Source organism: Pan troglodytes, chromosome 11 (genome assembly GCF_028858775.2).
Source record: "Pan troglodytes isolate AG18354 chromosome 11, NHGRI_mPanTro3-v2.0_pri, whole genome shotgun sequence".
Lineage (NCBI taxonomy): Eukaryota > Metazoa > Chordata > Mammalia > Primates > Hominidae > Pan > Pan troglodytes.
Window position 1 is genome coordinate 77,505,457 of NC_072409.2, and position 25,544 is coordinate 77,531,000.

General features: G+C 40.8%; 1 pseudogene; it reads right to left on the bottom strand.

Moving 5' to 3' along the window:
* Positions 1-745: 745 nt before the first annotated feature.
* Positions 746-24,334, bottom strand: LOC129136032 (transcription elongation factor A protein 1-like; annotated as a pseudogene).
* Between the last annotated feature and the right edge of the window lie 1,210 nt (positions 24,335-25,544).

Genomic DNA, 25,544 nt, shown 5'->3' on the forward strand with positions numbered 1-25,544 from the left:
ATCTTGCCTCGGCCGTCAGTCTGAATTCAAAACATTCTCCGCAGCTAGGAAAGGCAGCACAGGGGGGGGTTTCTTCCACAGGAGGAGACAGCTTTCAGGAACGGCCTTGAACAACAGAGATCACGAATGCCTTCCCCCTTCCTGGACCTTCCAGATACTAGGATTTTGTTTTTTCTCTCATTATTGCAAAATCAGTGTGTCCTTTTCAGCAATCATAACTTTACATTTTTGAAATCATACCTTACTTTCATTCAGACATATCGTCAGGAAGGATTGTCTGGAAGAGGAATAAAAACATTGTCACAGGAAAACATTATTATGCAATTTAAGTAAAAAGACACGCCATGTTCAGAAATTAGGACAAAATCTTGAATTTAAAAAAAAATTCAAGGCCGGGTGCGGTGGCTCACGCCTGTAATCTCAGCACTTTGGGAGGCCGAGGCGGATCACGAGGTCACAAGATCTAGACCATTCTGGCTAACATGGTAAACCCTGTCTCTACTAAAAATACAAAAAATTAGCCGGGTGTGGTGGCAGGCACCTACATGTAGTACCAGCTACTTGGGAGGCTGAGGCAGGAGAATGGCGTGAACCCAGGAGGCGGAGTTTGCAGTGAGCAGAGATGGCGCCACTGCACTCCAGCCTGGGCAACAGAGCCAGACCCCATCTCAAAAAAAAAAAAAAAAAATTCAACATGGGTTTACACAGATCAGCTTGCTTTACTGAAGTGCATACACCAGGAGAAACATAAGGAAGGCTGTTGTTGCAAGCTGCAAGTAATCCAGAAAGCCAAATAAAATAATCAACAGACAGCAGCAAGACCCCCAAAGGGGGTCAAGAGTCCAATCTGCCAGGAGTGGGCAGGGAGTTCAGAGTCCCTGTGATGTGTCCACCCCAAACTTGTTTGGGGCAGAAATCACAAGTTTAGGAATGAAACTAGTTTTTGGGTCAGACATATGAGGCTGATCAGAAGCGTGATTGCAGATGGTCCCATAAGAGAACAAGCCCTTTCTTGTGGGCATTTGTGTGTGATGCACACAGTCTAGCCAGCATCCATGATGTTTTCATAGTTTGAGATCCCATGCAGGCATGTCCTAATCTGCAATGATACCAGAGTCTGAGTTCTGTTTATTGTGCTTATAGAGTTTTTCGTTCAGCACGGTTTGTGCTGAGGCTGAAACAGCCAGCAGCAGATAGTATAAGGTTTCATCTCAGAGTCAGGTCCAGGCAATTAGGATCTGTGAGTTAGGATTCCCCACAAAAAGCCAACAGCTTTTGTTCCGCTGTAGCAAAGCCAAAGCCCTGAAGAGTGGGAAAGCAGTGTTGCTGGTCCCAGTGATGGGCAAGGCTTTCCTAAGCCCTGTTTGGCTTGTTATTTTCTGAGTCCAAATGGACCCACTCAAAAATATGCTCAGAGGCCAGAAAATTATCAGCCTCTAAGGCGCAGGCATCTGATCTTACAAGAGCTCATTAGGAACTAAAAACTAATATTTAAAATTCTAAAAGTGTATCTCCAATTAGAGAGTGCCTGTCTTTTCATATTGTCTCCCTTTTATCAGAGGCTCCCATAGGTGAAAGTCATACTAAAAATTGTCAGTTATAGAAATTATTTTCCTTTTAATACTCAAAAACTTGCATTTCAATTTCCTCACCAGCTGCAGCAAGCAAGGCAGTTGTATACCATCCTGGGTTTTGTTTGCTTTTGGCAGCTTTCCTGATCAGGATGATTCCTTCAATGTTTATGAAATTACAAGCATAGAATATGTTTTTTATCATCTATCTAGATGCAGTGGCCATAAGACACAAAGCCAGCTTTTAAAAACTCCCTTTCATTTCAAGTTTTTAAAATTTTCCATTCCATTGCAAGTTTACGCAAATGGCAATTTGCATTTGAGAGTCTCCAACAGTGCAATTGGCATTTGAGAGTTAACATGGAATGGGGGATGGGAGGCTCTCGCATCTGAAATGGGTTTTTCTTTTCTTTCTTCTTCTTTTTTTTTCTTCTTGTTTTTAGAAGTTTTTCTTTTTTCCAGTTTATCTAATGCTTTGCCACAGCCCTAGTACCTAATTTAACTTTTTGTAGAAGAGAACAGCACAAACTTTTAGCATTTTAGGTCCACCTGAAATTCACCTTTGGGAATGCTTGGGCCCCTTCTTTTCCTACCTGGAGGGAAAAATAAAAACCTAAGGCAACACCTGGGCTTTTTGTTTTTTGCCCAACTGGCAGGTGTTTACCAATTTACTCTTCCACTGCCAGGATTTGAAAGAACACAGGCTTTCCACGCAAGTTTCCCTTTAGAGGTTGGAGAATGTGCTGTGCGCTGTTGAGAATTTGACGCTACACTGTTTTGTATTTATCTTTTCTTAATAAATATACGTAACGTAAAATTTGCCATTATAAGTATTTCGAGTTACAATTCAGTGGCATTAACGACATTTACAATGTTGTACAGCCATCACTGCTATCTATTTCCAAAATTTTTTTAAGAATGACTACACCCCAGATCTGAAGCTATTCTGGAGCAAAAACACACATCAGGATGGCACTTCCATCACTCACATACACACACGCTGCAGACCCCAGCTTCTATTGTTCATATACACACACCCTGCAGACCCCAGCTTCCATAGCTCACATACACACACGCTGCAGACCCCAGCTCACATCGCTCACACACACGCACCCTGCAGGTCCCAGCTCACATCTCTCACATACACACAACCCTGTAAACCCCAGCTTCCATCGCTCACACACACACACCCTGCAGGTCCCGCTTCCATTGCTCACATACACACACGCTGCAGGTCCCAGCTTGTAGTGGAGGTGATTTTGTTTCCTGTGATTCCTTAAAACTCAGGAAGTCTGCTCCAAGTTCTCTTCGCCAGTGGAATAACATTACAGTGCCCTCCTTGACAAGGAAATTTTAGTGATTGGCACCTGCTTTGGCTCTTACTCATTGTGAAAAGTGGTGATTTCACAACTGTGATAGTTATCTATTGCTGCATAAAAACTACAACAAACTTGGCGGCTCAAAACAACACACATTTCTTATCACACAGTGTTTATGAATGAGGAGTCCAGGCGCAGCTTAGCAGGTCCTCTGCTCAGGGGCCCCCCTGAGGCTGTAATCTGGGTGTCCGATAGGCTGGACGAGGGAAGAATCTATTGTTGGCAGAATTTCAGCTCCACGGGCTGAAGGACTGAGGGCCTCAATTTCCACTTCTCTTGACAAGAGGCTGCCCTCGGTGCCCTGCCCTTTGGACACGTGGACCCTCTAGGTTCAGTGCAGTGAGTAGGAGCAGACATGTGAGCACTGGAGTGCTTTAGAGAGGTATTCTTGGATAAAAAGCACTGATGTCTAAAGACATGGAATTATCGTTCTCAACAGAGCAACATCAGCACTGAGAAGGCAAATTCATCATCTATTGGTACCTACTTCTATGCCTGCAATAGCTATTTTTGTCTCAATTTTAAAATTATTCTTTAGCTTCCCAGCTGCTAGAAGTGGAACAGTTATCTTTGCGAATGAAAATGACTAACCCCTCCTGACAATTCCAACTCCCTCCCAACCAAGGCTCAATATTTCTCATTTGTTTTAATTTCAAAGGAATATATATGATTGTAAGACCAGGCATCCGTGGCTCACACCTGTAATCCCAGCACTTTGGAAGGTTGAGGCGGGCAGATCGCCTGAGGTCAGGAGTTCAAGACCAGCCTAGCCAACAGGGTGAAACCCCATCTCTACTAAAAATACAAAAAATTAGCCAGGTGTGGTGGTGCGTGCCTGTAATCCCAGCTTACTCAAGAGGCTGAGGCAGAAGAATCACTTGAACCCGGGGGACACAGGTTACAGTGAGTCAATGTTGCTCCATTACACTCCAGCCTAAGGAACGGAGTGAGACTCTGTCTCAAAATATATATATATATATGATTGTAAAATGACTTCAGTACAACTGTCAATACAACAGTGTAAGGCATATTGTTAAAGAAAAAAAGTGCTAAACCAAATATAATATGTACCTTATGGTGGGAAAGAAAAAGAGAGAATAAGAAGCTGTATTTCTACTTGGTTTGGTATGCATAAATATATCTGGAAGGGTGAATAAAGAAACCAACAAAGCATATTATAGGGGTGAGGGTGGAGAAGCGACCCAGATGTTTTCAAACCTTTCATTTGTTATATTTTTTTGAAGAGGTATGGAACCAGCAATTTACCTGTTGAAAAAAAGTACTTTGTTTAAATTACGACAAAAAGGCCTGACACAGCAACTCATTCCCGTAATCCCAGCGCTGTGGGAGCCTCAGGCAACAAAAATTAGCCAGATGTGGTGATGTACGCCTATAGTGCCAGCTACTCAGGAGGCTGAGGCAGGAGGATCGCTTGAGCCCGGGAGGCAGAGGATGCAATGAGTCGAGATCGCACCACTACACTCCAGCCTAAGCAACACAGTGAGACCCTGTCTCAAATTTTAAAAATAAATAAATAATAAATAATTTTAAAAATTAAAAAATTGTTCCCTACACAGCATCCTAATGTCCCTATCAATGCTAGAGATCATTCCCAATATTCTTTTTTTTTTTTTTTTTTTTTTTTTTTTTTTTGAGATGGAGTCTCGCTCTGTCGCCCAGGCTGAAGTGCAGTGGCGCGATCTCGGCTCACTGCAAGCTCCGCCTCCCGGGTTCACGCCATTCTCCTGCCTCAGCCTCCCGAGTAGCTGGGACTACAGGCGCCCGCTACCACGCCCGGCTAATTTTTTGTATTTTTAGTAGAGACGGGGTTTCACCGTGTTAGCCAGGATGGTCTCGATCTCCTGACCTCGTGATCCGCCCGCCTCGGCCTCCCAAAGTGCTGGGATTACAGGCGTGAGCCACCGCGCCCGGCCTCATTCCCAATATTCTTATAGCAATTTCCAGCCAGGGCTTCTCAGCCTCAGTCCTATTGATTTTGAAGCCAGTTAATTCTTTGTTACGAGTTGTTTATCAGCATCCCTGGCCTATTCACCCAGGCATGAAAATCAAAAATGTCTATTGACATTGCCAAATGTCCCCTGGTCCGAAATCTCCCCGAGTTGAAGACCACTTTACTAGGTTCTCTCTATGCATATTGCTACATCTGCATATCAAAATACACAAATATGGTAATTTGCAGCATTTTTCATAGCTTTTCTTCATTCTTAAATTCATTCTTCCAAAAATATACTTTATTTTTGAAAGCGATAAAACAAAAGCTTCAACTATGAACTAACAAAATAGAGGTGAGTTGGCACCGGTGGGCCAATTCTTAACGTGGACATTTTAAAATGCTGTTTTCCATATTACATCAAAATGATTTGCAATAAGAAATTGGAAGGGGGCGCAAAGGAGAGTGCAAAGCAGGTACTGAGGTCTTTCTACAGGTACGTGATAGAACGCTGATTCAGCATGATAAAATGTACTTTGCAACAGCGGCCTTCAAGGTGTGCTAGAGCAAGCGTACCCCAAGGAACCTGTGAAAATCATTTTTTAATTATTCTAAACAGAAAAAGTGGTACCCACTTAAATAAGCACAAAGTAAAACTTCACAGTAAGATCTGCTGTAAAGCTACTTGCTATAGCCCACAGATTCAGTTTGTTCAACAACCTCCCTCATTGACAGAAAAAGTCAGCAAATAAGACTTAGGACAAAAATATTTTCTATCAACCTCCACATGAAAAGACCACAGCTTTAATGATTTTACAATCCTTAAGCTTAATCATTGGTCAGTACAGATTTCCATATCAAGATTAAGTCATGAACTGTTCACAATAGCTATTCTATACTAAGATGCTAAACGTTTTCTTTCCAGTATGTCTTCCTATGAGGGAAATAAAATAGCGGGAAGTTTTCCTCTTTGCCTGTGAGGGGATTTATGAAAAGCCTTCTAATCTACAAGTGTTCTTCTGCGAAACTAAAATACATTATGAAGTCAAACAGGTAAATTAACAACAAAACCAAACTGATCTCAACAAAGTCTTGTTTCCAAAGTAAAATCTATTAAGAACAAGTAATATACAAGCACAAGAAATTACAAGAAATGAGGATCATAGTTAGTTACAGATGCAAAGTAGTATCTAGCATCCCAAGCTTTTGGACATAATAATGAAAATCAAATTAATAAGTTAGTTCAAATATTATGTACAATTTTGATAAGCTGGTCACGTGTTATTTGAATACACACCATATGTGGTAAACCTAAAAGTATATTGCCTTTTCTCCTCCTTTAATATTTGTAGATACATGCCAATATGGGAAAAAAAAGTATTTCCATTTATGTACTAATAACAGAGAATAACAGAATTTCTACTGTGTATATTTCACACTGTTAAAAAAAAGTTGGCCGGGCCCAATGGCTCATGCCTGTAATCCCAGCACTTTGGGAGGCTGAGGTGGGTGGATCACAACGTCAGGAGTTAGAGACCAGCCTGGCCAACATAGTGAAACACTGTCTCTTCTTAAAATTCAAAAATTAGCAGGACATGGTGGTGTACACCTGTAGACCTAGCTACTCAGGAGGCTGAGGCAGAAGAATCCCTTGAACCCAGGAGGCAGAGGTTATGGTGAGCCAAGATTGTGCCACTGCACTCCAGCCTGGGCAACAGAGTGAGACTCCATCTCAATAAATACATAAATAAATAAATAAAAGGCCAGGCATGGTGGCGCACACCTGTAATCCCAGCACTTTGGGAGGCCAAGGCAGGCGGATCACAAGATCAAGAGATCGAGACCATCCTGGCCAACATGGTAAAACCCTGTCTCTACTAAAAATACAAAAATTAGCTGGGTGTGGTGGTGTGCACCTGTTGTCCCAGCTACTCGGGAGGCTGAGGCAGGAGAATAGCTTGAACCTGGAAGGTGGAGGTTGCAGTGAGCTGCGCCACTGCACTCCAGCCTGCTGATAGAGTGAGACTCTGTCTCAAAAAAAAAAAAAAGTTAAGGTATATTTTCCTTTAAGAAAGAAAAAAATAAATTGCAAGAAGTTTAATTTATAAAAGTTTAATATCGACTTATTTATAAAAATGGAAAAAAAAGTTTTAAAACAGATCCCATACAATTATCCTGTGGTCTCCCTACTGATCAGGAACTACAGAAGACACTTAAGGAAAGGATGCTGGGTCAAAAACAAAGCCTAACCCGCGGGATGTATGTTCCTCTAAAAATCTGATTTGCAGGAAATTAGTTGCTTGTCCTAGGTTTAAGCTAATTACAAAATCCGTTTTCCTAGTGGTCCAGATTTTGCCAATTTTTCCATCTCAACAGAACTTCTGTTGATTTCCACATTCATTACAGTCAACAAACGTTGTCATTGGTTCATCAGCACTGCAGGCTTATACTTGTGTGGAAGTGCAATTCTTCTTTTTACATTTGCCACATGTGAGCGAATCAGGCTGGGTTCCACCTGTCTTGGCCATCTGATGCTCTCTGATGGCTTCTTTCGTCAAGTTTTTGTGCATCTCTTTGAGCTCGTCGCTAGCCATTTCTTCTGCCCTCATTCTAGCAAGTCAGTCAGGAGGAATATTCCCACACAGTGCATCTGTAAGATTTGATATCTTACTTTGGACTCTATTTTTGTACTTCATGCCTGTATTCCCTCTTTCTGGATCTATAGCTTCCTCAATTCGAGATCCTAATTCTTCCTCATCAGCTCCCATTTCAATGCAGTCATCTCCTGTTTGAAGAGCTGCAGCAAGCATCTCCCTGTACTTCATCTGCACAGAATCAGAAGCGCTTCGTGCCGAGGAACAGATGAAACAAGTATCTCAAGCATTTGTCTTATCCTTTCTGCTGCTTACGTTGCCTCTGGAGCGACTTTCTTTTGCTATTCTGCGATGTCATTGCAGGTTCTATTCGCTTTTCGTTGGGGTCTTTCTCAGTTGAGGGCTCATTTGGTAACTTTTTCCAGGATTTGACGAAAGACTTTGCTAAAGATGTAACTTCTTCATCTGTACTCTGCTTGAGACTAACATTAAGTAACATTCCAGTTCCTGTGGACCGCAGTAATTCCAGAATATTCTGAAGCTCGGTTAACAAACCCAGTGCTCCGGCCGTGTTCTTCTCCTGCACCATCTCGTCCATCTTCTTGGTACTTCGGGCCACCTCATCCTCCGTGGCTCCGGCAGGTCTCCTCCGTGCCTGGCCCATTGGCAAGGGGAAGTGGGCGAAGCTGGAGTAGAGGAAAGGGCGGGAAGCAGCCCCGGCGCGGCAAGATCCACCACCACAGGCTGGGCCTAGGCCTCCTCCTAGACCAATCCCGCCCACGGCTCTTCCTCCCCAGGCAGCGCCAACCCAGCTCCGCACCCTCCCAGCTTCATTCAAGTATGACTGACAAATAAAAATTATATATATTTAGGATATGCAACATGATTTTTTGTTTTGTTGTGTTTTATACAAATAAGAAAACTACAGTTCAGAGAAATATTGCATTTTGAATGCCTAACTTTTCTCTCAATGCTCTTTCAACATTGCTTTTCTTTATTTTTGATTGACAAATCATAAACATTTATGGGGTACAATGTGATGTGTGTGTGTGTATATATATATACACACACATATATATACACACACACACCAAATATGGGATGATTAAATCAAGCTAATTTACCTATCCATCACCTCACTTCTTTTGTTTACCACAGAACCATCAAGTCCAAATCCCCCCCCTTTTTTTTTTGAGACAGGGTCTCGCTCTGCTGCCCAGGCTGGAGTGCAGAGACACAATCTCGGCTTACTGCAGCCCTGACCTCCCAGGCTCAAGTGATCCTCCCACCTCAGCCTCCCGAGTAACTAGGATGACAGGCTCATACCACAACACCTAGCTAATTTTGTTTTATTATTTTTGTGTGTGTGTAGAAATAGGGATCCCCTATGTTGCCCAGGCTGGTCTCAAACTCTTGGGCTTTAGTGATCCACCCACCTTGGCCTCCCAAAGTGTTAGGATTACAGGTGTGAGCCACCATGCCTGGCCTCTTCTTTTTTAATGCAGGCTTTTCTTGCTATAAATTTCCCTCTTAGAACTGCTTTTGCTGCATCCCATAAGTTTTGGTATGTTTTGTTTCCATTTTTCTTTGTCTCAAAATGTTTCATTTTCCCCTTTGATTTCTTCTTTTACCCATTGATTGCTTAGAAGCATGTTGTTTAATTTCCATGTATCTGTGAACTTTCCCGTTTTTCTCCCATTATTGATTTCCAGTTTCATACCATTGTGGTCCAAAAAGAAACTTGATATGATCTATATCTTCTCAAATTTATTAAGATTTGCTTTGTGGCCCAACATTTGCTCTGTCCCGGAGAATGTTCCATGTGTGCTTGAGAAGATGTGCATTCTGTTGTTATTGGATGGAATGTTCTCTTTATGTCTGTTAAGTCCATTTGGTCTAAAGTTTAGTTCAAGTCTAATGTTTTCTTACTGTTTTCCTGTCTGAATGATCTATCCATTGTTGAAAGTGGAGTATTAAAGTCCCTTGCTATTATTGTATTGCCATCTATTCCTCCCTTTAGATCTATGAATATTTGCCTTATATATTTAAGTGTACCCGATGTTGGGTGCATATTATTTGCAACTGTTCTATCCTCTTTATGAATTGACTCCTCTATCATTATATAATAACCATCTTTGTCCTGTTAGTTTTTGATTTAAAGCCTAGTTTGTCTAGTATAACTACCCCTGTGCTCTTTGCTTTCCATTTGCATGGAATATCTTTTCTCATCCCTTCACTTTCAGTCTGTGTGTAGCTTTAAAGGTGAAGTGAGTCTCTTGTAGCAACATATAGTTGGGTCTTGTTTTTTCTTTTCTTTTCTTTTTTTTTTTTTTTCTTTTTTTTGAGACTCAGTCTCACTCTGTCTCCCAGACTAGAGTGCAGTGGCGCAGTCTCGACTCACTGCAACTCTGCCTCCCAGGTTCAAGCAATTCTCCTGCCTCAGCCTCCCTAGTAGCTGCAACCACAGGCATTCGCCACCACACTCAGCTAATTTTTGTATTTTTAGTAGAGACGGGGTTTTGCTATGTTGGCCAGGCTGCTCTCGAACTCCCAGCCCCAAGCAGTCCACCCACATCTGCCTCCCAAAGTGCTGGGATTACAGGTGTGAGCCACCAGGCCTGGCCTTGTTTTTGTATTTTTTAAATCCATAAAGCCACCTTGTGTCTTTTGATCAGCAAATTTAGTTCATTTACATTTAAAGTAATTATTGATAGAGAAGGATTGATTATTGTCATTTTGTTCATTGTTTTCTGGTTGCTTTGCAGCTCTTTTAGTATTTTTTTCCTCTCTTGCTGTCTTTATTTGTGATTTGAGGATTTTCAGTTGTGGTATGCTTTGTTTCCTTTCTCTTCATCTTAATGTATCTGCTAAGTTTTTGCTTCATGATTGCTATGAGGCATATTAAAACATCTTATAGTTATACTAGTCCATTTTAAGCTAACAACAACTTAACTTTGATCCTGTATAAAAGCTCTACACACACACATACACATTCTGTTTTTGATATCACACTTTACATCTTTTATGTTGTGTATCACTTAATGAGTTATTGTAAAGTTATTCTTAATACTTTTGACTATATATGTACCTTTACCAGTGAATTTTATACTTTCATTATGTTTTCATATGATTAATTAGCAGCCTTTCATTTTCAGTTTGAAGAACTCCTTTTAGTATTTCTTGTAAGGCAAGTCTAGTGTTAATGGACTTCCTCCCTCTGTTTGTGTGAAGAAGTCTTTATCCCTCCCTTATTTATGAAGGAGAGTTTTGCCAAGTAATGTATTATTATTGTGGTTTTTTAATAGGATCATACTATAAACATTGTTCTGAAGTTTGTTTTTTTGTACTTACAGTTATCCTGCACACCTTTTCATTACACACAGATACAACTATACACACAGATACAACTCATTCTGCTTAACCATCACATGTAACTGTAATTTAAAATCTCATTATAGATAAACTTATAGATTCTTTTCAGTTGTTTTATATTATAAATTATGCTACAGAAAAATCTTTGAATATGTGACTATAATATCCATGCTTGTGTGACTACTTTTGTAGACTATAAGTGGATTCATTGAGGCAAACAGTATGTACTTTTTTACAAACCATAAATCTTCCCAATTTTTTGGTCAACAAAATTACATCAACTTACCAGTAAATGAGGGGACCCACTTCTCCACACTCACACCAACCCTAAATATTATTTAATCTATTTAATTTTATAAAACTTAGAGGTTAAAAATAAGAAGTCTCAGCTTTGCAAGATGAAAAGAGTGTGAGGATGGGCAGTGGTAATGGTAACAGAGCAACATAAATGTCTAATGCCACTGAACTGCACTCTTCAGTGTATTTTGCTGCAATTTTTAAAAAATAAAAAACATGGCCCTCATACAAAAATGTACCACCTCACTTTCTCAGTAAAATTATTTTAGCAAAGTTCTAGTGGTAACAGAAATCAAAACCTTAAAAACATGCATATTCTTCAAATCAGTAATTTCATTTCTAGAAATGTATTCTAGAAAATCTGGCAAGGGAATAATATTATAAGGGGAATAATATCGTAAATACATTTGGCATGAAGTTTTTCAAACAATGACAAGTGGAAAACCACCTCAATGCTTCAGAATACGGGACTGATTAAATATCACTGCGTATCACCACACAATTAGCTATTTACAATTATGATCTAGACGAAGAATTGAAACATGAAATTTTGTTCCAGTATTTTGTTTTGTTGAAAAAAGCAGATCACAAAACAGTGTGTGTGTGTGTGTGTGTGTAATGCTTTTCAAGTGATTAATCTAGACAATTATCTGACAAGCATCTAGAGATCATGTTAAAACTTTACGCAGATGAAGCTTGCGGAACCTGTCTGAACACTTTATTCGCACAAAAAACTACATCCACCATCTCTGAGTGCTCATTCTGGGCCAGGCCTTTTATGTATACAGCTCATTTAGTCCTCACAGCATCCCTTCATGGTAGACACTTTCATTATTTCTGTTGTGTAAATAATGACTCAGGAAAATTGAGTGCCAGGCCCAGGCTCACAGCCAGGCCTGGACTGGGCTTGGCTTACCTGGTGGGAGATGCAAGGGCTCAGGGTGATCTTCAGAGCGGGAGATGCTACACAGATGTGGAAACCTACCATCATTTCTCCAGCGGAGGGAATGCACGGTACAGCCCATGCTGTCTGACAGTGGGAGGGAGAGGAAAAAAAAAAGGAATGAGTCCCAAACCCCTTTTGTTTCTTTCTATGGCTCCCAGGAGCTTGTTTTTCACCAAGATTGTAGGATGTTGGTTTTCAAGACTACCATGTAGCTGGGAGGATGTGATGAGCATAGAGCAAATAAGAACATTACAACTCTCACTATTCTAACCAAAATTCAGCCTATGTTCTTGGATAAATGCTCCAAGATTACAGCAAACCTTTGGATATTTTCCAGAGTTCTGAAAAAGTTGCTTCTATTTTTCTGAGTTGCTTTTATGAAGACAGGAATTTTAGAAGGTTCCTAGCCTGCCATTTTTACTGACATCACTTCCAAATACACTTTTTTTTTTTTTTTTTGAGATAGAGTCTCGCTCTGTTGCCCAGGCTGGAGTGCAATGGTGTGGTCTTGGCTCACTGCAACCTCCGCCTCCCAAGTTCAAGCAATTCTCCTGCTTCAGTCTCCCTAGTAGCTGGGATTATAGGTCCACGCCACCATGCCCAGCTAACTTTTGTATTTTTAGTAGAGATGGGGTTTTGCCATGTTGGCCAGAAAAGTCTCAAACTCCTGAACTCAGGTGATCCTCCCGCATCAACCTCCCAAAGTGCTGGGATCACAGGTGTGAGCCACTGCGCCCGACCCCAAATACACTTTTAAATACATTTCTGAACTCACAAAAATGTAGAGGAAGTACAAAATGATTACACACACACACACGCATGCATGCAAACAATCTAGAGGTGAAACTAAAGTCATCAGTCAACACAGAAGACAGAGATGCCCTGGAAGTGTGCCAAAACCAAAAACCTAGAGCTTTGTTAGTTAATATTGCGGCTGCCTGAGGTAGTACATAGGAATTGGGGCAATCAATAGGAAAATAAAAATACTTTCTTTTTTAAAAAGCTGGGAATGAGATGTCAGCAGGGGACACTGAAATGCTCTGACACATTCCTGGGAATCTAGAATTTTTCTGGTTAACTAACAGGATTTGAACCTGACAAAGTAGGAAACTGAATCTGAGACCTCCACATAAATCCAGGCACCAAAATGGGCTACATATTTAGTGGAAAAGACAAAGCTGGAAGGATATGACAAGTGAACCAATAAGCAAATCAGTCTCTGAAGGCGGTGGGTTGTAAAACATTAATAATTTTAATAGTCTTCCCTAATGTTTTCTAACCAGCTTTACTTTTATGCTGGAATTTGAATTTACACCATACTCACAGTCCAAGAAAACTCAAACCAATAAATCTAACTAGAATGGTTCCTGATTGGTCCCGCTTCCAGAGCCAAGCAGAAACCAAGCAAATCATCTCAATTTCGGTCTCTCAGGAAACCCAAAGTTAAAGTTTAGACAAATATGAGCTATTTATAAAATTTAACAAAGAGTTGAAGTGTCAAACTACCATAAGCAGGAGTCAACAGAAACCATAAAGAGAAGAACAAGACATAGAAAAATACAAATATTAAAATTATAACAAACTTTATACTCAGGAAGTAGGTTTAAAAGCATGTTTAAAGTGAAAAGATAGAGATCAACACTATGACTATGGGGAGCATTAAAAGGGGCCATTGGTCCACTCTGGAACTTCAAAGTAGGTTTTCTGAAAAAGATGATGCTTGAGCTTAGGCTTGAAGGACGGTAAATAATTAGCCAGGAGGAAAAGTGGTGAGGGAGTTTCAGAGAAAAAGATCATAATGAACAAATACATGGAAGCACTGAATAGCAGAGGGACTTCAGGGGAAATTATAAACATTTACCTATTACTACAGTAACAAAGGTAGAGCAGAGAGGAACAGGAGATGCCTGTCCATTACATTAAGAAGTATAGACATTATTTAATAGGAAATAGGAGTCAAAAAAGGATTTTAAGAAGGGAAGTCTCAGGATAATTTTGTTTTAGGTAGTCTGTGTTTCAGTGGTGAGGGCAGAGGGGCAACACGGAAGTGTCAGGGATCAGTTAGGAGGCTACTGCACAGCTTAGGTGAGAGATGTTGATGGTCTGAAAACCAGGGTGGTAGTAAGAATTGAGAGGAGAGACAGGTTTGAGAAACGGCAGAACACATTAGCACAACTTGTGATTGACTAGCTATGTGGAAGACAGCCAAAGCAATCCTATGCAAAAAGAATGAAGCTGATGGCATCACACTACCTGACTTAAACCATCTACAAGGCTACAGTGACCAAAGCAGCATGGCCCTGGTACAAAAACAGACACACAGGCCAATGGAACAGAAGCTTTACTTCTGAGGAGTAAATGAGAAAACACCTGTCTGTGAATGCACACCTTGATGAACATGGGGTGCTCTACAAATGGAAGCATCACAAACGACAACTACCTTTTTATGCAAATGAAAAAGTGGAGCCCCAGAAGTGACAGAGGCTTGTTCAAGATCACACAGCAACTTGACCATGGTGATAGGACTGAAAACCCCAAAAAAGGCCAATAGAGACTTACCTGCCCGTGGGGACACTGTGAAACTTGAATAATGGTGACAGCAAACCTGCAGGAACAGAAACAGAGTTTGGGGCCTTGGGGTTCCCTCCCAGCACAGCCCCAGGAGCAGCCCCCGTGAAAATGGCTCAGATCCCACCCACCCACACCTACCTGTCCCCCTTGGGAGGGCTGATTCCCGGGCCTCCATGGACATCTCTCCCCAGTCAGTCACCCTGCTTGTGCCAAAGTAGGCACACACTAAATTCATTCATTCACCTGCCCTCATGGAGGACATAGTCTTGGAATCCGTGATGGCAGAGCAGGAGGCCCTTAGAGAGCTCATCCTCCCTCCCCTCACCATTCAGGTGGGAGCTGGAAGTCCAGGGTTGGCAGGGGATTTATCCAAGTCACACATGGGCATGGGCAGACTCAGGTCTCCTGACTCCATGGCTAAGGATCTTCCTGCCTCTATGTGACCTGTTTGTAGACTCTGCTCAGAAGTCATGAGCCTTGATGCTTTACCCCACCCCACCCCCAACATGCATTCCTGGTTGTGTTCCAGCTTGGGCCATACTCCCATGGTGCCCAAGGTGCTGAGCGATTCCCACCACCATGTTCTCTCCTGGGCAAACGTCTGTCAGAGGCTGATGAGATGATGTTATGCCACATCTAACCCTGGATACCCTCTATTTAAATTTCTATAAAGCAGATCACTTACAAACTTTATGATTGTAGCCACTGGTGTATCAGTTGCTTGTGAGGCCCCTGCCCATCATCTCTGACTAAGTGGGAGAATCCCAGCCTCACAGAAAATGCTGGATGGGGGAAAGAGCCCAGCAAAGGAGTTGGGAACAAGGAAATGAGTCTCCGCAGCTGGAGAGTAGACTTGTTGGAGGGGTTTTCAGTCAACAACTGTTCTCTGGTGCCAGCTCTGTGCTAAGTCTGGTGCCTGGCACTGAGGGTACAGAGCTCAACATGAAGATCAAGAAGCTTTCATCTGGTGGGAGTGATTTTCCTTGTAGCAGGAGTGTATACTTATCTCTAGACATGACCCACACAGGGAATGGGGACATACAGACAAAGAGGCCAGAACACCTGGTCCACGCAAGTCTGTCTTGTTCTCCAGTGTATTTCCTGGCTCGTAGTAGGGATACAATGGTTGTCGAATGAATAAGTGGATGGATGAAGGAATGGAGGAGTCTTGTATGGGTGGAGTTGTATGCCAGACATTGTTGGGGGATGGAGGGAAAAGGAGAGGCCAGACTGTGATGGCCCTGAATGCCCAGCTAAGGCACGGGAACTTTCTCCAAGGCTCCCGAGAGAAGCCATGGCAGCACCGATGAAAAGCCTTGAAAAGGGCTCCTGAGTCTTCCAGTGGGGCCCCCAGCAGTTTACAGAAATGAGTTTTCCTCAGGAATGGAAAACGAAATACCATATTCTTACTTCTAAGTAGGAGCTAAGCTATGGGTGCGCAAAAGCATACAGAGTGATATCATGGACACTGGAGACTCAGAAGGGGGAAGGGTGGGAGCAGGAATAAGGATAAAAAGCCACAGATCAGGTACAGTGTCCACTACTAGGCTGACAGGTGCACTAAAATCTCAGACTTCACTGTGATACAATTCATCCTTGTAATCAAAAACCACTTGTACCCCAAAAGCTATTGAAATAGAAATAAATAAAATAAAATTATAATTTATTTGAAAAAAAAAACAGAAATGAGTTATCCAAAATTCCTGACTTCTAGAAACATTCTAATGACAAGCAGCCTTGTGTGAAGCAGATAGAATGCCAGCCTGGCCTTCTGAAGCCTCTAATGCAGTCCCCACAATGGGACCTTGGACAAGTCACTCCTGCCCTCCCTGGGCCTCAGTTCTGGGCAAAGGTATCCTCCAAGGGGAGCTCCCAGATCACCTCCAGCCCTGCGCCCAGAGTTCAGTCACACTCAAGGAGTTGGGGGAGTGGGGGCAGGCAGAGACCGTCTTACCAGATCAGAGTAGCAGAAGCCCAGGATGGAGCTGACCAGCTGGAACTCTGACGAGAGGCAGGCAAAGAAGGGGAAGTGGGACAGGCCGACTTCAATGCCTCCAATCAGAAGCTCAAAGGCTGGGGAGACAGGGCCAGAGACACTGTGAGCTTCTCTTACCAGTGGGTTCGGGGGAGTCCCAGGGAAGCTGTGGTACCTCATGCGGACTTCCAGTCAGGGACCTCAGGACCCAGTGAAGAGAATGGAACAGCCCCAGTTTAGGACCAGCAGGAATGCAGGAATGGCTTTCATTCGTTCATACAACAGGCCCTTCCTGGTCCCTATTCGGCGCCAGGCACTGGGCTTACTATTGACATGAAGGAGACTTGGTCCCTGTACTTGGTAAGCTCACAGTGTGATGGATGGAGACAGACTACATAAACAAACAGACAAATGAATGAGCAAAAATAGCGACTGCAAGTGCACCAGACTTAGAGAGAGGGGCTATGGTATGTGCAAAGCTGCTTGTCAACTATAGCGCACTTTACATATAAGGGAACAGTCATGTTAATCCTGCCACTAACTAGCTCTGAGATGGACTAACAGCATCCAGTATAATATAATCATGCATAATGATTAGATACTTTTCAAAGTGTCTACTCTGAGCTGAGTCCTGGGCCAGGCACTCAGGACAGGAGGAATGGACAAGGTTCTTGCTTTGAGATACTGACAGTCCAACAGGGGAGACAGGTGGGAAAGTCAGTGGCATGAAATGACCTGTAAGACAGGGACATTCAGCCTGCTGCAAGGACACAAAAGATGAAGCCACTGACCACACTTGCGGTATCAGGGAAGGCTTCCTGGAGGCAATGCAACATAAGCAGGAGACTACAATGGAGAGAAGTACGGAAGGAAGGACATCAAAGGATGGGAGATAATTGGCTGGTCGGCACATGTGTGAATGTGAATGCTGGAGGGCTGGTGAGAAAGATCAATACAAAAACAATAATTGTGGTGAGGATAGCAGTTGCAGCAGCAAAACATTCTAATCTCCCTGAATTCCCCCCCACAGAAACAGAGCAGCTAGAAAGACAAAACTAAAGACTCACAGACAACATCTGCAACAAATCTAGGTGACAAGACCCATTTGACGTCAATGTCTGAGTAAGAGGAAGCAGAAGAAAGGCTCTTGGGTCTGAAGACCCAAGAGCTGAAGAACTCAAAAATTTGCAGCAGATATTAACGAGAAAATGCAGCTGAAGGCCACAATTCATAGGTGAGTGTAAGCAGACCTTAGTAGGATCTGAAGATGCTGGAGTTGTCTAAGCCCCCGGAAATTCCTATACTAATAACCTAAGGCTCCTCCCAGGACAAAGCCCTTTACTGAGCATAAATTGCTAGCAGTAGAATCCAAAATGAGGAGTAGCTAGGAAATAATTTGTCTGGACAAGGGTGGAAAAGAGAGGCAGACTCAGAAAATATGAGGAGATAGATGGATGGATAGATAGATAGGTATATAGTAGATAGATGATGGATAGATGATAGATATTAGGTAGATGATAAATAATAATGATAATGAGATAGATAGATAGAAGAAACAGAGATATAGTCACATTGTGAAAACAAAAAAGGGAACTCTAAAGCCACAAAGTAAGAAATAATGTCTGACCCAGCCTTCCTTCTTGAATTTATAAGAAAACTTATTTCACTTAAAAATCAGGCACAGATGGGTGCCTGTAGTCCCAGCTACTGGGGGACTGAAGCAGGAAAATCGCTTGAACCTGGGAGGTAGAGGTTGCAGTGAGCTGCGATCATGCCATTGTGCCCCAGCCTGGGCAACAGAGTGAGACTCCATCTCAAAAAAAAAAAAAAAAATTCAAAGTTATTATTTAAAAAAAGGATAAAGAGCAGAAAAATAGCACTACAGATCACAAAACCACTCCAGAAAGAGGCCTGTAAGACAGATGGAAACTGTAATCTAATATTTCAACATAAGCTAAAAAAATTAAGAAAATGATAGCATCTATGAACAAATAATCTATAAATCAGAATTTGAAAAACTATAAAAGGAAGTGATTAAAGAAAGGAAAGATTTGACGACAGGTTAGATAACTCAAGAAAAAAATTATAAATACAAGAAAAAAATCATTTCAGAAATGAAGACCAAAGTAAAACAAGCAGAAAATTGATATCCTGAATATATGAAGAGCACCTGAAAATAAAGTACACACTATATTTACACTTCCACCTGAAACAAAAACCAGACAAAATATATAAAACAACTGCTTTCAAGACACTGGACTTCAGGCAGCAGAGGAAAATGATCACTGAAGGACAGGAAACAAACAAGGTGAGCCCCACCATTTCCCTATCTTAATGCAGAATGTAGTACAGGCAGGGGAAACCCAGGCAAAGCCCTGAAGTTTCCCCGAGTTGAGGAGAAAGAACTGAGACTCCGGGAAGACAAAGACAGCTAGAATTCGCAGGAGATAGTACTGGAGAGGAGGCAGCTGCACAAAGAGAGAGTTCTGGGAGACAGAGATCGGTAGAGGGTTCCCCTGAGTCTTCAGCTGAGTGCTGACCAGCACGGTTGTGTAGGAAAAAACCACTTGAAAAGATTAGAGGTAAACATGTCTGCAAGTCACAAAGTGCCAGGATAGTGCCTGTTCTCACCAGTCAGACTGAAAAACTTCATGACATCAAAAGCACAAGCAAAATTTGGACTTCCTCAAAATTTAAAACTTTTATGTATTAAAGGACATTATCAAGAAAGTGAAAAGAAAACCTACAGAATAAGAAAGCATTTGCAAATCATATATCACATAAGGATTTAATATACAGAATATATAAAGAACTACAACTCAACATCAAAAAGATAAACAACTCAGTAAAAAGATGGCCAGGACTTCAATAGACAAGTCCCCAGACAAGATATACAAATGACCAATAAGCACATAAAAAGATGCTCAGCATCACTAGTCATTAGGGAAACGAAATCAAGACAACAATGAGATGCTACTGCACACCTATTAGGATGGTTATAATCAACAAACACACAGACACACAGAGAGAGAGAGAGAGAGAGAGAAAGAGAGAGAACAGTAAGGGTTGGCTAGGATGTGGTGAAATTGGAACACTTGCACATGGCTAGTAAAAATATAAAATTGTGCAGCCACTGTGAAAAGCAGTGTGCCAATTCCTCGAAAAGGTAAGCATAGATTTAACTTAGCAAGTGACCCAGCAATTCCACTGTCGGGTATATAACCAAAAGAATTTAAAATGGGGACACAGATACCTGTGTACCAATGTTCACTACAACATTATTAACAATAGCCAAAAGATTAAAACAACTCAAGTGCTCATCAACAAATAAATGGATTACCAGCCATAATATAATGCAGTATCCGCCGTAAAAAGGAATGAGGTTCTGATCTATGCTACAACATGAATGATTCTTGAAAATATTATGCTAAGTGAAAGAAAGCCAGACACAAAAGTACAAATATTATTTGAATCTGTTTAAAAGAAATGTCTCGAAGAGGCAAATTCACAGAGATAGAAAGTATATTAGAGCTTATCAGGGTGATATGGTTTGGCTGTGTCCCCACCCAAATCTCATCGTGAACTGTAGTTCCCATAGTCCCCATGTGTGGTGGAGGAACCCAGTGGAAGGTAATTGAATCATGGGAGGGTGATTTTCCCCCATACTATTCTCATGATAGTGCGTAAGTTCTCACGAGATCTGATGGTTTTATAAAGGGCTTCCCCCGTGCTCAGCTCTTATTCTCTCTCCTGCCACCACGTGAAGAAGGACATGTTTGCTGTTTGCTTCCCCTTCTGCTACGATTGTAAGTTTCCTGAGGCTTCCCCAGCCCTGTGGAACTGTGAGTCAATTAAATCTCTTTCCTTTACAAATTACCCAGTCCCAGGTATTTCTTTATAGCAGCATGAGACTGGACTATGACACCAGGGTCTGAGGAGAGGAGGAAAGAGGAGTTATTGCTTAATAATGTTTGGAGTGATGAAAAGTTTTGAAAATAGATATTTGTAATGGTTGCACAAAATTGTGAATGTAATTAATGCCACTGGGTTGTATATTTGAAAATGATTGAAATGAAAAATTTATGTTACATATATTCTACTACAATACAATTTTTTTTAAAGGAACAGAGCATCAATTAACTATGCAACAACTCCAATGCCCTAAAATTGTAGTCCTCAAGGAGGGAAAAGAGAGAAAAAATATTTAAAGAAATAATGGCCAAAATTTCTTCTTTCTTTCTTTCTCTCTCTCTCTTTTTCTTTCTCCTTCCTTCCTTCCTTTTCCTTTTTTCTTTGAGACAGAGTCTCACTCTGTCACCCACACTGGAGTGCAGTGATGCACTCTGGGCTCACTGCAACCTCTGCCTCCTGGGTTCAAGTGATTCTCCTGCCTCAGCCTCCCAAAGTGCTTGGATTACAGATGTGAGCCACTGAGACTGGCCTTCCTTCCTTCTTTTTCTTTCTTTTTTTTTTTTTTTTTTTGAGACAGGGTCTTGCTCTGTAGCCCAGGCTAGAATGCAGTGGCACAATAATGGCTCACTGCAGCTTTGACAACCCAGGCTCAGGTGCTCCTCCTGCCTCAGCTTTCCAAGTAGCAGGGAATACAGGCATGTGCCACCATGTCCAACTAATTTTATTTTTATTTTTGTAGAGATGGGGTCTCACTAAGTTGCCCAGGCTGGTCCCAAAATCCTGAGCTCAAGAATCCTCCTGCCTCAGCCTCCCAAAGTGCTAGGATTATAGCCGTGAGCCACCTCACCATGCCCAAAATTTTTCTAAATTTGAGGAAAAATCAAAATGCAGAAATCAACAAACTCCAAGCATGAGAAATATCAAGAAAATTTGACACATAGTAATGTAATTGTTCAAAATCCGTGTTTTTTAAAAAACAAGCTTTCTCACTAATATGAGGAACAAGAGAAGGATGCTTGGTCTGATCACTTGTACTGAGCATTTTACTGGAAATTTCACCCTCTGCAATTGGGAAAAACATTAACAATAAAATAAAAGACCTCCATATTGGAAAAGAAGAAATAAAACTACTGCCTTTATTCACAGATAATATGATGTAGTATGTCTAAAATACTATACGATCTACAGAAAAAGCTACTGGAACTACTAACTGAGTTTAGCAAGGTTGTAGGATATAACATCAACATACAAAAATCAATTGTATTTCTATATATTAGCAATGAACATTAAAAAATATAAAACAGATATAAATCTGACAGAAGATGTGAAAGATCTATTCACTGAAAACTACAAAACATTGCTGAGAGAAAGTAATGAACTCTAAATAAAAGGAGATATATATTGTGTTTATGGGTCAGAAGACTCACTATTGTTAAAATAACAATTTTCCCAAAATGGATCTAAAAATGTACAAATGATGTAATCCCAATTTCAGCATTATTTGTATAAATTGACAAATTTATTCTAAAATTCATGTAGAAATGCAAAGAATCTAGAATTGCAAAAATAACTTTGAAATAAAAATGTATCTGAAGGACTAATACCACCTGATTTCAAGACTTATTATAAATCTATAATAATGAAGACAGTATGGTATTGGTGCAAAGATAGACAAACAGATCAATAGGAGAAAATAGAGAGTCTAAGAATAGACCCATACATATGTGACCAATTGCTTTTCAACAAAGGTGCAAAGGCATATCAGTGGACAAAGGACAGGCTTTTGTAGCAAATAGTGCTAGAATACGTTTTATATGGCAATCCAAAGGCAAAAAAAAGCTTTAATCCACACCTCCTACTATATACTATATGCAAAAAAAAATTAGCTCAAAATGTATTGTAGACCTCAAAGCAAAATTTGAGGTTATAAAACTCTGGAAAAAAATACAGGAGAATATCTACATGACCTTATCTTAGGAAAATATTTCTTATATGACACCATAAGCCTGATCTATAAAAGAAAAAAAATGAGTCAATTGGATTTCATCAAAAGTAATGTCAACTCTTCAAAAGAGTTTGTTAGGAGGATGAAAATTCGAGCCACAGATTGGGAGAAAATATTTGCAATTCATATATGTGTATGATAATGGTCTCATACCCAAAATATATTTTTAAAACTCTTAAAACTCACTAAAAAGAAAGCTAAAAAACCAATTTTTGAAAACAGGCAAATGATTTGAACAGAAGCTTCATCAAAGGAGGTACAGGAATAGCAAATAAGCACATAAAAATATGCTCAACAGCATTAGTCACTATAAAAATGCAAATTAAAACCACAATAAGAAACCACTATACACTTCTTAGAAAATTTAAAATTTAAAAAATTAAATTAACAAAATGAATTTAATTTTAAAAATTAAATTTTTTACATTTAGAAACTAAAATTTAAAAATTGACTGTACCAGTGTTGGAGAAACTGGAACTCTCATACTGATGGGGATAATCTAAAGTGGTACAATCACTTTGGAAAGCAGTTTGACAGTTTCTTTAAAAGTATGATCTACTATATGATCTATGTAATCCAGCCTTTAAAAATATGATCTACTATATGGTCTGTGTAATCCAACCATTCTACTCATAGGTATTTACTCAGGAAAACTGAAGCATGGGTACATGAAAAGACTTGTACACAAACGTTCACAGCAGTTTTATTTGCAATGGCCAAAAGTGGAAATAAATCAGATGTTACTCATGAAGTGAATGGATAAACTATATAAATTTGTCAATTTATATAGTGGAATACTACTCAGCAAGAAAAAAGGATAAACTACTAACACATGTTACATATGTATGAATCTCAAAATAGCTATGCTGACTGAAAGAAGCCAGACCAAAAAAAAAGTACATTCTGTATGATTCTATTTATACAAAATTCTGGAAAATGCAAACTAAATAGATTAGTGGGCATGTGACAGAAGAGGGGAGGAAAAGGGAGATTACAAAGGGGAACAAGGAAATCTCTGAGATTCCTTATCCTGATTGTGGTGATGGTTTCATTGATGTAAATATTTGCCAAAACTTCTTAAACTGTGTACTTCTAAGAGGTGTGTAATGATGCATTATTTTGGTTTTAATTTGCATTTTCTTAAAGACTAATGACCTGTTAGCGGGCATTTGATCATATAGGCTTGGAGCCCATGAGAGGGAACTGTACTGGACAGAGAGGTTTGAGAATGATTGTATCATGGAAAAGTGAACTTGTAGCTTAGAGTTACACTCCTTCAGATGGAGCATGAGGCATGGGGAAAGACGATGCCTCAGACTAATGGCCAAAAACATAAGCATTGTTCTTTGAGGAGGAATGGGGCTCATCAACATCAAGAAGGCAGCCATGACTATGACACAGGAGAGCTTTTGGCAGGTAGGTGAGGAAGAACCTACTTCCTAAGACTTGATATATCATATCTAAAGGACCTCTGAATGTAACTGGGGAAAGCCCCACAAAGAAGCTTTGAAGATTTGTGGGCTAGGTGTTGACCCTGGGCAAGCAACAGGCTGGCAAGAACATGACCATTCACAGAGTTTATCCCCTGATCCCAGACAGCGTGTGCCATGTGGTCTCTGAGAGCAAGAATTTTCATGATGCAGTTTCCAGCAGGTATGAGGTATCCCCAGTACCTTGGGCCCACTGCGGGATCTGCAGGGGCTGGTAGCCTTCTGAGAACAAAAACATGACCTTATTAGCTGTGGCCCCAAAGGTGATTCCATAGGACCATCGGTTACTGAAAGTGCCCACGAAGTCCAGAGGCCTGCAAACAACAGAAACAGTTTGTGAGGCCAGAAGGTGGCTCTGAGACATTCCCACAGATCATCGCCAAAGTAGAGATCCCACCCTGAGGAGGGATTATTGAATAGTCAGCTGCTTATTGCAACTGACATTTTGTGGGGCTCTCTGTGCCAGGCCTAGGGGTAAGCATGAATTCAGGGTACTGAAGTAAGGAGGACAAAACTCTTGCTCTGGAGGAGCTCCAAGATGAGCAGGATATAAGCAAGGACACCAGAAGCCTTGACAGCAAAATGGGATGAGTTTCATCTATAAGAGACACAGACAGAATGACTCAAGGACCAAAACAAGGTGTAGGTCCAAGACAGATTTGGGGAAGCCTGCCCTCAGCCAGTCACATTCTATGAGAATTCTTCCTTCCAATATACCTGATGAGGGTCTAGGTATCGTTTGCTATGTCTGTGCTTGAAGAAGTAAATAATAGGCACCCTGAAATATGCCACCCTGGCATATCGACTATTTTGAATTAAAGACATTCAAAAAACAGCAGGTACAAGAAGATCACTCTGACCTTCACGCTATTTCTTAAAAACAGGAGATGAAATTTCTATGTAAAAAATGCTCTCCCTATACAGAAAGAAAGTAACATTCTTATCATCAGGGACAGGAAGTTGAGGCCAAGAGAATTTGGTACAGACTTTATTTAAATAACTCTTGTCTTCTAGTCTCCCCCCACAACTTAGTTACTTTTTCACAACTTAACTATTTGTCCAATTCAATGTGTACGTATTCAACTCTAACTGTATATTTGGGTCTTCACTTCATTATAAGGGCTCCTGTGTCACCTAAAACTTATATTAAATAAATGTGTATACTTTTCTCCTATTGTCTTATGTCAGTTTAATTATCAGGCCCAGCTGAAAAACTTAAGAGGGTAGAGATATAATTTTGTCTCCCCTACACATTCATGCCTTCCTAGCCACAGTTGACTGGACTATGGGCCTGTCTTTGAATGGGCTGATCAGATGTCTGATCTTATATTTTGAATCTGTGACCCTAAGGACATGAACAAGTTAGCTGTTAAAGTACTTGTCTGTAAAGTCATAAAAAGTTGGGATCAGAGTCAGTGCCAGAGGAGAGCCAAGGTTACAGGGAAGCAGAGATTCTAAGTCAGAGAGGAAAATGGTAGAAC